This window comes from Lontra canadensis, unplaced genomic scaffold (genome assembly GCF_010015895.1).
Source record: "Lontra canadensis isolate GAN:19392208 unplaced genomic scaffold, GSC_riverotter_1.0 scaffold210, whole genome shotgun sequence".
In the NCBI taxonomy this organism is placed as follows: domain Eukaryota; kingdom Metazoa; phylum Chordata; class Mammalia; order Carnivora; family Mustelidae; genus Lontra; species Lontra canadensis.
The window spans coordinates 946926-961976 of NW_022631204.1; positions in this window are offsets into that span (position 1 = coordinate 946926).

The following is a 15051-nucleotide window of genomic DNA, read 5'->3' on the forward strand; positions in this document are numbered from 1 at the left end:
TGTAGGTAGAGAAAGGGGTCATAAGCCAAAGAATGTGGCTGGTTCTAGAAGCTGGAAACAGATTCTCCCTTAGAGCCTCCAGAAAGGCCTCCTGCAGGCACCTTGATTTTAGTCCAGTGGGACACATTTCGGACTTTGGCTTCCAAAAGTGTAAGATGAAATTGTGTTGTTTTAAGCCACTGAGTTTGTCATAATTTGTTAAAGCAACAATAGGGAATGAGTACAAGCTGACAAGGGAGAATCCAACTTGTGAATTTCTCATCATTGTTTCCAGTATAACTGCTTCCATCCCAGGGCTTGAAGGCAGCACTGGGCAAGACCGGTAGCATGTTTGCTCCCATGCCTTGGTGGTAGATGGTGTGGTTAGAGCAGATGGCTCACCTCTAACCCTGCCTACTTGGGCTTTTATAGAAATTGATGTCCTCAGGGCGCCTGGGTGACTCAGTGGGTCAAGCATCTGACTTCAGCTCAGGTCATGATCCTAGGGTCCTGGGATCAAACCCCGAGTCAGGTTCCCTGCTCAGAGGAGAGCCTGCTTCTCCCTCTCCCTCTGCCACTCCCCCTGCTTGTGCTCTCTCTCTCTCTCTCAAATAAATAAATAAAATATTTTTAAGAAAGTTTTTTAAACAATTGATGTCCTCTCCTTGCCCTCCAAGCCATCTAGAAACCAAGTCTTGACCAAAGGTGAGTGTTAACAGTTTTTGGATCTGCAAACAGATTCTCCTTCCAGCCATGTCCAAAGACAGTAAGTTAAGGAAGAAAGCTACTTTACCTATTTCTCTTTTTTAAGACAGGGGTACCCTTTCCCCAAAGCCAGCCAGCTGGTTTCCCCTTACATAGCATGGTCCAGAACTCAGTCGTCATACGTGATTACTCCTGCTTGCCAGGGAGTCTGGGAGAGTGAGTATCTGACATTGAAAGGGTTTTCTAGTGGAACAGGAGAGGAGCATGGCTGTCAGGCAGACAAGGAGAAGAGGGGTCCAGAGCCACGGTCAGCCCAAGCTTTAGCCTGCCTCTCCATGAGAGCATCCTGAGCTCAATATCTTGCTTCCTCCCGCACCAGCTGGGATACTGGGGTTCGCTCTGAGTAGTGGGTTTTCTGCTTTCACTCCTTCCCACACTCCTGGCCAGATGACCACCTGGGTTATGGTAGAGCTGCAACACCAAGGGAGCGAGCCTTGTGGCTGAAACACCACTCGAATGAAGGTTTAATGCCAAGCCTTAGAGAGTGTTGATGCCTCCTCTAACTTTTGGGCTTGTTGCAGAGGCTGGCATTCCTTAGAGGCAGGCATGAAAGCTACGTCATTTGCCCGCACATTAAATGCAACCTGAGTTTTCAAAAGCATCCTGCAAAATTGTGCTTTCTACCTGTCAGGCAGCAGCAGGGGGAGGGGTGGGGAGGCGGGTGGAAGGAGGACCGTAGAGCTTCTAAGAGATTGGCTTCTCAGACCTAGCCTGGACAGAAAATTCCAGGCAGGCAATGGCCAGGCTCTTTCTCCCTCCAGCACCTCCTGGAGACTGTTGCAGTGATTCAAAAATAAATGGGCCCTGCTGGAGACCAGAGTGGTTAGGAAGCCTTAAGAGGCAGGACACAGACTAGGCAAAGAGACCCCAGCATCTTCCTTCTGGCTGGAAGCAGGCACAAATATCACCCACACAGAGGAACCCAGCCATCTGGCCCCCGGGGCTTCTGCAAGGTAAAGAGAAGGATTTTTCCACGGGAGTCTTATCGAGGGGGCCCATTCCAACCTCCCAGGGGGTATAAATGGCCAGCTTCCAGCTCAAAAGATAGATCGCTAGGGCTGTTGGGTGTGGAAGGGTGAAGTGCAGGGTAATGCATCTTTGGAGGTGGCTGGCCCAGCCAAGGGGGACGACTTGCCTTTGAATCCCGGCCCTGCCCTTTATTTGCTGTGTGATCATTCCCAACCTCACTTTACTTTCCTGAAAAGTAATGATCCCAGCTCCCAGCCACAGTATTTACACCAGCCAAAAGGTAGAAACAACTCAAGTGTCTGTCGACGCACCAATGGATAAAGAAAACGTGGTCTACCTGCACAAGGGTTAGACCATAAAAGGGAAGGAGATCCTACCCCGTGCTACAACACACATGAACCTTGAAGACCTGCGAAGTGAAATAAAGCAGTCACAAAAGGGCAAAGACTGTATGATTCCACTTCCATGAGGTGCCCAGGGGAGTCCAGTTCATAGAGACAGAACGCAGAATGGTGTTTGCCGGAGGCTGGGAGGAGACGGGAATGGGAATGTGTGTTTAATGGGTGCAGCCTCAGTTGAGGAAGATGAAAAGAACTTTAGACATGGATGTGGTGATGAGTGCATGAAAGTGTGAATATACATAATGCCGCTGAGCTGTGCTCTTGAAAATGACTCCGACAAGGGGTGCCTGGCTGGCTCGGTCGGTGGAGCATGCAACTCAACCTCTGGGTTGTGAGTTCCAGCCCCACGTCGAGTGTGGAGACTACTTAGAAATAAAATCTTTTTTTTTTTAAGAAATAAAATCTTTGGAAAAAGTGGTTACGATGGTAAACTTTAAGTGATGCATATTTTGCCATTAGTTTTTAAAAATGACTTGCCCATTACTAAAGTAAAACACTCACATTAAAATAGTAAGTGTCGGGGCCCCTGGGGTGGCTCAGTAGGTTAAGCACCTGCCTTCGGCTCAGGTCATTATCCAAGGTCCCTGAGATCGAGCCCTGCATCAGGTTCCCCACTCGGCTGTCTCTGTCAAATAAATAAAATCTTAAAAAAATAATAATGATAAAATAAAATCATAAAGTGTCTAAATGAAACAACTCAAAACAAAGAGTCTGATTCCACGTTGACATACAGGTCTCACTCCTGCCCATCATTGTGGGGGAAGAAGGCCGAGGGACCTAACAGGTAATAATTAGTGTATTCTTGGTATTTATAAGGATTCAACATGTTCTAGAACTTAAAGTTTACACAGACTAGCTTCAAAGCCATCATCCCATTTTATCCTTTCAATATACCGAAATGATTGGAGATGTTGAAGTTAATGTGATTTTCTCTATATGAAGAAGGCATGGCCTAGCATAAAAAGGTATCTGTGAGTCTTTGTTCCCAAAACTGGTTAAAATGGCAAGTTTTCTGTCGTTTTTAAAATGAAAAAAAAAATAACAATAATGCTACATGGTTTTTCTCCCCAGGGAGCTGGGGAACTTCGGGAGATAAGAAAGCCCTGGATAAGGACCCCATAGAGAAAGGGAAGAGTATTCCTTTTTGGCAGCCCCAGCTTCAAAAGGGGCTCAGGTATCCTTTGTAAGGCCTCAGATCGGTTGGCTTGAACCTCACATTTAATACTCGAAAAAAATATTTGGGCACTAAAAGCACTAGGCCTCTCCTAAAGGCCAGCTTCTCTCTCTGAGAGCCTGCAGAGTTGCTGACCACCCCCACTCCAGCCTCAGCAGTCATGGCCAGGGTGCCCTAGCCTACTGGGCCCGGAGGGACTGGAGGCCACTGACTGCTGGGCCTAGCCCAAGGGCTTTCCTTAAAAAAAAAAAAAATTAAATTGGGGCCCCTGGGTGGCTCAGTGGGTTAAGCCTCTGTCTTCCTCTCAGGTCGTGAACTCAGGGTCCTGGGATCTCTGCTCAGCGGGGAACCTCCTTCCCCCTCTCTCTCTGCCTGCCTCTCTGCCTACTTGTGATCTCTCTGTCTGTCAAATAAATAAATAAAATCTTAAAAAAAATAAATTAACACCTCCTCTTTCTTCCTCGCAAGTCCTGGCAGTTCTCTGCTGGCTCCCTATTTCCACGCCCTAGTCTTGGCCCTGTAGTCTCCATCCAGGGCCTGAGGCTTTTGACCATCCCTGGCTCCCACCATGCTTTCTGCTTTCTCTCCGCACCTCCTCCTTGCCCAGCATCCCCGCCCCCATCCCACCCCACAACCCCCCTCCCCCCAGGCAGCTAGTGTTCCTGGCACTTTTCACATCTGGTATTATCTCCCCCAAGAAGGTCAAGAGGGTTAATAATTGATGTCAACATTGTGAACTTTATTACCACTCTTCAATATAATATTCATTAACAGCTGTGTTTGAAACGCGCATCTCCTCAGCACTCAGGTCTAGTGGTTTTCCGCTCTTGCTATGCATTACAATTACCTGGAGAGCTCTTGAAAACCGCCCAAACCCAGACACCCTCCCCAGCCCAATTAAATGAGAAGCACAGCGCAGTCATTACTCTCCATCAGGAATAATTACCTCTCCACGTCTTTGTAAGCAGTGGGTCCCAGTCCTTGACCCACAAAAAGAATTAGCAGGAGCGCTCCATCGGTATCCAGCCCCATTCCTCCCATGCTGAGAAGGGTCTAACGATCTGTAGTATCCTTTCCAAATTTCAAGTTGTTTCTTCCTGTACCCTACTTCTGTCTCCACGCCCATTCTTTCCAAAAGCACATTTTTCACAAGTGATCCTGGCTCAAAATATACTCTATTGTGATAGCCGGGGAGTTGTGGAAAACTGAATGGTTCCCAAAGAGCCATCCAGTCCTAAACCCTAGAAACTATGTACATTATCTGACATCCTTTCTTGGAAATGGGGTCTTCACGATGTAATTAAGTTCAAAATTTTGAGACGTGGGGCGCCTGGGTGGCTCAGTCGGTGAAGCGGCTGCCTTGGGCTCAGGTCATGATCCCAGGGTCCTGGGATTGAGTCCCATGTTGTGGGGCTCTCTGCTCAGCGGGCAGTCTGCCTTTCCCTCTCTTTCTGCCCCTTCCCACTGCTCATGCTTTCTCTCACTCATGCTCTCTCTCTCAAATAAATAAAATCTTAAAAAAAAAATCTTAAAAAAAATTTTGAGATGAGGAGTCTCTCCTAGATTATCTGGGTGGACATCAAATTCCATCAACAAGTGCCGTTATAAGAGAGACAGAGGGAGATTAGACCCACAGAAGAGGGTGCTGTCTGAAGATGGAGGCAGAGATTGCAGTGACAGGGTCATAAGCCAAGGTCTGCTGGCCAACAGCCACCAGAAGCTGGAAGAAGCAAAGAATGGATTCTCCCCTAGGGCCTCTGAGGGAGTGTGGCCCTGCCGACACCTTGACTTTGGACTTCTGGCCTTCAGAATGCGGGAGAACAAATTTCTGTTGTTTTTAAGACCCCTCCCCCCAGTGTGTGGACATTCCTTATGGTGGCCCTAGAAAGCTGATACAGTGACCGAATAAGTTCGGTAACTCTTCATTTTTTTTAAAGATTGATTTGTCAGAGAGAGAAGGAGAGCACAAGCAGGGGGAGGGGCAGTGGGAGAAGCAGGCTCCCTGCTGAGCAAAGAGCCACGAATGTGGGACTTGATCCCAGGACCACCCCCACCATCGCGACCTGAGCCAAAGGCAGGCACTTAGCACTTAGCCAACTGAGCCACACAGGCACCCCAGTTCTTGTTTTTATAGCTTCACCAAATGTTTCCTATGCTAACGGGCATTGTTTCTCAGACACAGGCCCTGGACGAGTGCTCCCCGGAATGCACCTTGTGCTAGGTCACATGCTAGCCAAGCATCAGGGAGCGGAACTCACAGCATTGCAGGCTGCGGGTGTGCAAGACCTTTATGTGTGAGCTATAGCCACACACAGATTCATCGTGCTTCTACCCTTTCAGAACCTACTACACACTTGCTTATAAACTCATTCAATAAATATTTATGAGCACCCACTATGTATCAGAAATTATTCAAGCCTCAAGCCACGAAAGATAGAGTGATTTTACAAGCAAAAATAGGGGCACCTGGGTAGCTCAGTCGGTTTAACGTCTGACTTTTGGTTCCGGCTCAGGTCATGATCTCATGGCTCCTGAGATGGAACCCCGTGTCGGGCTCCATACTCAGCCAGAGTCCGCTTGGATATTCTCATCCTCTGCCCCTTCCCCTGGTCATGTTCTCAATCTCTCTCTCTCTCTCTCTCTCAAATAAATAAATCTCTAAAAATAAAGAAATAAGTAAATAGTGAAAATAAAAATAATAAAAACAAAAAGCAAAAATCATGTCTCTTGTGAAAAGTACATTCTAACGGAACAGTCAGTAAGCAAATAAGCGAATAAATATCAGGTAGTGACTAACGCTAAGAAGAGCATAAAATGAGCTGAAAGGGTAGAGAGGGATGGGGGGGCGCTCCTTTAGATGGGGTAAAGCCTTTCACTAGGTGATTCCCTACGTTAGTCGCATGTTAATCTTCTCAAGAACCATTTCTTCTTCCCCATGTGTGGTAGGTATTATCTCCATTTTGCTGAGGAGGAAACTGAGACTCAGGGAAGTGCCGTGACCTGCCCAGATCATCCAGCTGTTCAGTGGCTAATATGGGATTGAAATCCAGGCCTGACCAACACCAATGACTGCCCTTAAAGTCCATTTACCAGTAGTGCACTATATCGTGTCTATACTCAGCTGGACTCACAGCGAGAGCCTCCAGAACCTGGGGTGGGCTGGTCCACAACAGTGGAATGAATGGTTCTGAGGGTGAGAAGGCTGGAGGTTGGATTGGCAAAGGCTACTTCTCTTCAGACACTTGCCCTGCAGAATTCCTTCAGTCTGGAGTGCCTAGGTGGCTCAGTCAGTTAAGCGTCTGCCTTCAGCTCAGGTCATGATCCCGGGGTCCTGGGATCAAGTCCCATCAGGCTCCCCGCTTGGCGGGAAGCCTGCTTCTCCCTCTCCCACTCCCCCTGCTTGTGTTCCCTCTCTGGTCCTCTCTCTCTCTGTCAAATAAATAAATAAAATATTTTAAAAATGAATTTCTTCAGTCTGTTTCTGTGTTGGGAAGGTAGGCACAGGGTACTGAAACTTCCCACTTCCTCCCCCTGTGTCATCTCACCTTTCCTTTCTGTCCTGCTCCATCAGCTGGGGCCCTCAGGACAGGACCATGAGATCCAGATAAAGAGAGTTTTGAGTTTTTATGGCTCACTGGCTCTGGCTGCACTTCTGGGTCCTAGATGGCGGGTAGGATGTGGGCAGAGACGAGCCAAGCATTGGATACCTGGGGTGTGTTTGCAACAGCATATGGCTCGGTTTGCCTGGGACACAGGATACTCAAAGCAGAGTGAAGACTCGGGCTGGGCAGGAGGCTGGGGCCAGATCACCGAACAGCTTTCATTCTCTGGGTTGGTGTTTGCCAAAGCTTGTGTTGCAGACAACTCACAGTTCAGGATAGTAATAGCAGTGACAGGAAGAGGCTTTATGTGAGAAAATAAAGGTTCCTCGCCAGGAAGGTGGAGTTCAAAGAGACTAAAACAGATATCCTTAAAAAAAAAAAAAAAAAAAGATTTACTTATTTATTTATTTGAGGCGGGGCAGCAGTGGGGGTGCAGGGGCAGAGCGAGAGGGAGAGAGAGAATCTCAAGCAGACTCCGTGCTGAGTGTGGAGCCTGATGCAGGGTTCAATCCCAGGACCCACAAGGTCACGACCTGAGCCAAAATCAAGTCAGACACTTAATTGACTGCACCACCCAGGTGCCCCTAAACAGACCTCTTTTATGCCGGACTCCCCAGACTTGACATGAAGGCAGAGGGAGAGCAGAGAGGCCACCATGGATGCCATCCTCGTGGCAAAGGTGGGCAGAGACCTACTGGAGGCAGACTGGGCTGGCGCTGGCGAGTCAGTGCTGTGGACTCTGGCTCTGTATCACCTTCTGTTCCCTCCCTGCCACCCCCACCACCCCCACCCCAGCTAGCAGTCTCCCTCCAACCTGTTTCCCTGCACCTACCTGCTCCCAAACTCTCTTCCAACTAGCTTCTGAACCCCACCACCTCCCTCCTCCCCCTCCTCTTCTCCTCCTCCTGTGTCCCATCCATCCCGTCTGGGGCCTCTTCCTATGCAAGTGCTCCTCCAGCTGTATTAGAAGCTACAGTAACTTACAGATACTCTGGGTATGAAAGACCTCTATTCACTAGCAAATATGCTACAAATTCATCTGCATTCTGCAGAGGGTTCATCCTAAGCCATCCTCCAGAACAATCTAGAATTTTTTTAAAATATCATTTGCCTGCCTGTTGTTTTTTTTTTTTAAGACCCAGACAGGCTCAGCTTTGAGTTTACCGCACCAGTTGGTTTCCATGGTAACCATTGATGGTTCCAGACTCCTCTGCTTCATTTTTCTGTGCTGGTACACAGCTGTGGCATGCCCAAGGTGCTTGCTCCCTTGTTCCAGGAAGGGGCCCTGCCTTGGTTTCTCCAGAGCCTTGCCCCAGTCCCTGCCCGGGCTCAGGCACTCTGAACTCTGGCTGGGGATATGCTTCATGAGCAACACAACCCTCCTGCTAGGCCCAGCTAGGGGGTCAGCTTCAGGCTCCTCTGCTCCTCTTAAATTCACATCATGGCCTCTTCAAACCTGAGACAGTAGAAGAGGGTGGTGAAAAGTGTGGACTTTGAAGCCAGACTGTTTGGTTTGAAATCCAGGCTCTGTCACTTATTAGTCATTGACCGATGGGTCAGTTACTTAACTTAGTTGCGTCTGTTTCCTCATCTTTAAAACGGGAATATAAATAGAACCTATGTGAAAGACTTGTTATGAGGATATGTATGCGTAATGGTGCTTTAAACAGTGCCTTGCAGGCTTCCCGGGTGGCTCAGAAGGTTAAGCATCTGCCTTCGGGTTGGGTCATGATTCCCGGGTCCTGGGATCGAGTCGCGAGGCAGGCTGCCTGTTGAGTGAGGAGTCTGCTTTTCCCTTTCCATCTGCTTCTCCCCCTGCTCATGCTCACTCTCTCTCGCTCTGTCTCAAATAAATAAAAATTTTAAAAATAAAACTACACCTGGCATGTTCTGTTACCTAAGTGGAACTGATTAATATTGTTGGTGCCTGTCTATGTCATCATCAACAGGCATTTTGGCTAAAGCAACAATTAACGCGGTACTGTGTGAGCGGGGAAACTGTGGGTACCACAGAGAATATTTGGTGTCCCTTCAAGCTCCTTTAAAGGCCTGACCCCCAGGCCCAGCGCGTGCTACCCCCCACAGCTTGGAGAACGCACCCCCCCCCAGCCAGGCTCCTTGTCTCGAAGGGACCTCTCACCCCATTACCCATGAAGACTTGGGTGTGGAGTTCAAAACTGGCACCCAGGCCCCACAGTCAAAGGCAGCAGAACTTTGACCAATTCTGCAACTCAGGGCCCAGGCTCAGGCCTCCCCATCTAGGGCGTGGGGTACCTCCATGCAAATGAAGCTGTCCCCATGGGTGTGGGCTGCGGGGAGCTAACAAGTCACACCTAGCACTCACTGCACGCCAGGCTGGGGTCTGAGCGTCTGTACCTGGACAGCCCCCTTTCATCCGCAGAGGAGCCCAGAGAAGTGAAATGACCCGCCCAGGCTCACACGGCCAGCAAATGGCAGAGCCAGGAATCCAGCCCAGTCTGTCCCATGGTCTCTGTGATCACTTGCTCTGCCACACTGCCTCGCACGGGGCCAGGTCAGCTCCGACCAGCGAGCACCGATGCTTGCCCTGCGTGTGCTACTCGATGCCCCCGGGCAGAGAGCCAGGGGCTCCACACTAAGAGGAAGCAGGGCCCTGACCAGCCGCAGCCCTGCCCAGAACCTGTGGGAAAAGCGCTCCCCCCAGGCCAATGCCACACCCTGTTGGGGTTTTAGGAGATCTGTTTGGGTAGTTGAGGAATTTTCCAGAAGGCCTAGGAGTCCAGGCAGGTAAGAGTCCTGATGGGATGGGGCCCATCATCACCAAGGGGCCTTGTGCAGGCTCCCAGGAGGGCAGCTTCAGGCACAACTGGGTGCCCTCCAAGGTAAGGAACCAGGGAGAGACACCAGTCAGCTGTGTTTGCTCAGCGGGCTACCTCTGGGCTGGGCATACCGGGGTTTCCAGGTGCATCTCTTCCTCCCCGTGGGAGCCCAGCAGCAGCCAAGAGCCCCAGCCCAGACTCCAGGGGGAGCAGAGTCTGCCTTCCTGGCAGCGCCCCGCCACCCCTTCAACCTGGCGGGCCTCTTTCTGCTTGGGAGAAAGAACTCCAGGCTCTCATCTAGGGACACCCTGTGAAGGATGCATATCTTAACCCCTTCTCTTCAGCCACTTGAGCCCAGGATGGGGTCACCCTGAAAGCTCCAGGCACAGCCTCTATTCTCTGAGGGACGCTGAGTGGCTTGGAGAGGGAGCTCGAGGACCTTAAAGCTTCCCACCTGGAGAGCAGGCTTCACTTTCCTTCCTGGTTCAAGAGGTTGCAGGGAGAGGAAACATGAGAGACTACAGAGCGGAGCTGCAGGGAAACAAACAGGGTTTCAGAGGGGAAGGGGTGGGGAAGGGGATAACAAGGTGATGGGTATTGAGGAGGGCATGTGGGTGATGAGCACTGGGGGTTACATGTAACTAATGAATCACTGAACACTACATTAAAAACTAATGATGTATTATACAGTGGCTAACGGAACATAATTTTTAAAATGCAAATAAATAAATAAAATCCAACAGAAAAAAAAAAAAGAGAGAGAGCAGGGAAGCTGGGAAGGAGTCAGGCCTGAGAGGTCACACATAGCCCGGTAGACGGAAAAGGCAAGAAGCAGCCCAGGATTCCGGAAATAGCGCCTGCCAGGGAGAAGCAGTGGGGACACAACTGTGGGAGCAGACAGCTCTTTGGGGGAGGAGGCCGCCAGCCACAGCCAGGGAGCCTTTATTCCCCCCCAATGTCTTCACGCAGGTTTCCCAGCTTCTCGTGAGAATAGCATCAGATGCCGACCCCACCCTATTCGAGGAAGATTCCTTCAGTAACTTTTCAGTAGAATATCACTGAGGGGAAAGTTGCCAGGAGAGCACAGAGAGCTCCCTGACACCCACGTCAGCAACTGTCGGCGTCTTACCTGGTTTGCCTTATTCTTTGTGAACCTTCTCTCGCTCTGCGCATATGCTTTCCAAGTCATATGTAAGTAGGTTGCAGATGTGATGGCCCTTTACCCCTAAATATCTAAGTGTGTATTTTCTAGAACAGACTTTTTTTTACATCGCTGAAATCAGCAAAAGAGCACAGATGTAGGATTATTCTCTCATCTCCAGGCCATATTCAAGTTTCACCGACTGTCCCAGATATTTAGCTTAATTTTATTTTCCTTTTGGATGGCTTCTTAATCACTCAGCTAATATGTGAATACAGTCTCTGTGGAAAACCTTACAGATAGAGCCAAAGTAGTCTTCTTGGCCCACCACCCTCGATCCCAGTCCCTCAGACCTTAAAAGGTATTATAGTGTCTGTAATGGGTAAGAGCATAAGGTCTTGGGCACGTGGGTGGCTCAGCTGGTTAAGCATCTGCCTTCAGCTCAGGTCATGATGTCAGGGTCCTGGAATCGAGTCCCACGTCGGGCTCCCTATTCAGCAGAGAGTCTGCTTCTCCCTCTGCCTCTGGCCCCACCCACCCCCCGCCACTTGTGTTCTCTCACGCCCTCTCAAATCAACAAATAAAATCTTTTTTTTAAAGATTTTATTTATTTATTTGACAGACACAGATCACAAGTAGGCAGAGAGTCAGGCAGAAAGAGAGGAGGAAGCAGGCTCCCCACAGAGCAGAGAGCCCGATGCAGGGCTCGATCCCAGGACACTGGGATCACGACCTGAGCCGAAGGCAGAGGCTTTAACCCACTGAGCCACCCAGGCGCCCCAACAAATAAAATCTTAAAAAAAACAAAAAACAAAAAAACAAAAAAAAACAAGAGCATGAAGTTTCTGCCACTTGTTGGCTATGCGGCTTTGAGTGAGTTCCTTAAACTCTGTGTTTCTGTCGTCTGTAAAACAGGGGTGTTAAGAGTAATAATGTCAAAGTCACTCCGTGATTATAGCAATCAAATTAATTCGTCCCAATAAAGCTCTTAGAGTAGTGCCTGGTGCATAGTTACGTAATCAGTGCATGTCAGCTGTTCTTATTCTCCTGTTTGACCTTACTCTGTGGGGCAACCCAAGGGAACCCAACAACCGAACGGGGGGCCTGCCAATGACTTTGTTTCCAAGGGGTAGCCCAGCTCACCAGCGTGGAGAACATCCCCCGACCGTTCACAATGGGAGCAACTGGGACTCAAGAACCCATCCAGGTCAGGCTTCCACAGTCAGATTTGTGTGCATTAACAACATAACAGCATTGCCACCTGTATATCTCTAGAGAGCTTGGGCTGGCCTCCCAGCTGAGGTGGGCGCCCCGGGTACGGGCCAGGATGGAAACAGAGGCACCCAGAGCCCATACATAGGGAAGTTTCCAAGCCAGGCCTTCCAGGGCTGACCTGCAATAGAATGGCGATTTCCGGGAGCAACACAGATTCTCCTGGGGGCGTCGCAAAAGGTGTCTGACCCGTGGCAGGTCTTTGCTGGGTCCTCACGGCCTCTCGTCATGGAGATTCTGACGTTTCTTCTCCCTGTAGGTGGGAAGGAACAGGGCGAGAAGAATGGGGCTGTGATGAGCTTTGGCAAAGCTCACTCTACAACACAAGGTGCCTGGTTGGGACCGTAGGGTGAGGAAGGCGTGGCTCTTAGAAGAACCAGTCCTTAGGCAGCAGCGTGCTTTACGGGGTGGGGCGCAGGCAGGGGTCTCCAGCCTCAGCAGTCAGAATAGTCCATTAGAAAGCAGCGTGAATAGGAATCTTGTCACAAGGCCTACTGGCCAACTAGCCTGGGACAAGTCACTTGACCTCTCTGAGTCACCACCTCCATCCCTCAGAGGAGATCATGTGGGGTTGCCTGGGTGGCTCAGTTGATAGAGAGTCCGACTCTTGGTTTTGGCTCAGGCCACGATCTCAGGGTCATGAGGTCGAGCCCCGTGTAGGGCTTTTAAGATTCTCTCTCTCCCTCTCCCTCTGTCCCTCTCCCCGGTTCTAAAAAAAAATAAGAGATCACATGTATGAAAGTACGGGTTTGCTGAATGGGAGCTATTTCCACGTATCAGTTTCCAGGCACAGCTGGGGACGGGATGATGAGAAGGTCGTTGTGCTTGGGTCTTGAGCTGTTGTCCAGCCCCCTCTACCTTCCTGCTCACACACATGCCTGCCTTTCTGGCCAGACTGACCATCCCTGGACTGACCGTCTCTTCTTGACTTTCTTGACTTGGCACCTGCTGTTCTCACCACCTGAATCGTCTTGACAAATGGCAACAACACCCTCCAGCCTTGGTCCCAAAAATGATGAGGGCCCCCGCAGCTTAGGAAATCACCCTCATGGGCCTCGACTGCATACACCCCGGCCCACGGCCCCAGCATGCAGAACGTTCTTGCGTCTGAAGAGGGCTCAGACAGGAAACAGAGATGGGGGTGGTCCCCAGTCCCAGGGCCTCCTTGTGGCTTAAGCTGTACTTCTTTGAGGAGAAGGACCAGCAAAAGGAATCCCCAAGTCCCAGCCCCAAATGGGGCGAACTCACAGCCCTTGCTGGGGCTAGCTAGGACCCTTCTTAACCATGTGTAAGAAGAGTCCAACCACAGCTGAGGCCGCCACCTGAGTCCCACAAGAAGCTCAGGCCCCAGCAGCCTGGCACTTTTGGAGCAGGGCCCCAAGGGGCATGGCAAGGCTCCACGAGGGAGGTCTCGAGAGGCAGCAGACACTGAGGGGAAGGAGAAGAAAACGGCCCCCTTCCCTGATCGGCCCAACAGAGATCTGTAGAGGCCCTCCTTCCTGTGAGAGCCTGGGCCCAGGGCTCAGACCTCTGAGCCTCCCATCTCCCCAAACCACAGCCCAGAGGTGTGAAAAAAAGAAAAAAAAAACAGGGGGATGGGTGACAGAGAAGAGACAGGTGCACATTTCACACCTTGACCACAGGTGGGGCCCGGAGCAGCTTCGCTCTGACTAACTTCCTCTTCAAGCTTCCCCCCTGGCTGCTCGGGAGGGCAGAGGCAGGAGAGGCACATCTAGCAGAACTCTGGGTGCGGGCCCCTGGTGTGGTGGGTTCTCCCCCTCCTGCCGCGCGAGGGCTGGGCCCGCCCCCAACTTGCTCTGTGGGCAGCTTGGGACAGGAGAGGACCAAAGCCAAGGGCCACCGTGGAAAGTGACCAGAATGAGGAGGAGCCCGCCGCTCACCAGGCACCTCCTGGGCCACGCACCTGTGGGTGTCATCGGCAGTCTCCACAGCAGCCCCAACTCTCACGCGCATCCTGGGCTTACCCCTACCTTTCAGACAAGGAACCTGAGGCAAGGAAGTAAAATGCCAGAGGATTAGGCAAGGGCCCACCTTTCTGGAGGCCACCCCAGCGCATGGCCCACAGGGCAGCACACCCTACCCCGGGGTTCCCCTTGACCCGAAAGGCTCCTGGTCACTCCCATGTGTAGCCAACCTCCCTTGCTCAAAGTTCTCTGCTGCGCTCCTACCATGTGCTGGGCCCTGGCAGGGGCCTTGAAGTCTCCGTGAGCCCAGTTCATCTCCTTAACAACCCTGCCAAAGGGACAGGTGCGAAATGGGTATGGCATTTGTCTGAGGTCACCCTCAGGCATGGTATTATTCAAAGACACCCTCAAGTAAGGGGTTGGGGGAGCCTGAGCCGGACCCAGCCAAGTTCGGGGTTCTTCCCACCCCATCACAGCCACACCGGAGGCTACAGCCCAACTCAGAAAAGCTGTCTGCAACTTTTCAAACCTCATGCCCGACCTTCTCTCATTTCTCCATCCCGGCAGCCTGGGAAGGTGGGGTGCATGATCCCCATGTGACCAATGGGGACTGGGGCACAGGAAGGGGACCAGGGATACCTAGACTTTGACACTGTACACGGACCAGTGACTTCCCAACCTCTGTTTGGAGGCCCCGCAAGGAGTTATTTACCCACTTCAGCCAACACAAGCTGTTTCCAAATCTATTGGCTATTTTCCTGCACAATTTCATACAGAAAAGATCCTTTTAACACCAAAAGGGGGGATGAATGACATCATTGCAGAATATAAGACCCTCCTTTAAGTCGAACAGAGATTTTTGTTACCCTCACTTAAAAGCCCAGTTGGTGGGAGCTCCTCATGGGCTGGCAGCCGGAAACAGGGCTCCCAGCTCCTACCCTTCTTCATCACCCCGCAGGCAGTCAACCGCCAAGTCCGACCCATCCTAACTGCGAGGCCCCTGGTATCACCGGTCCTGCCCACCC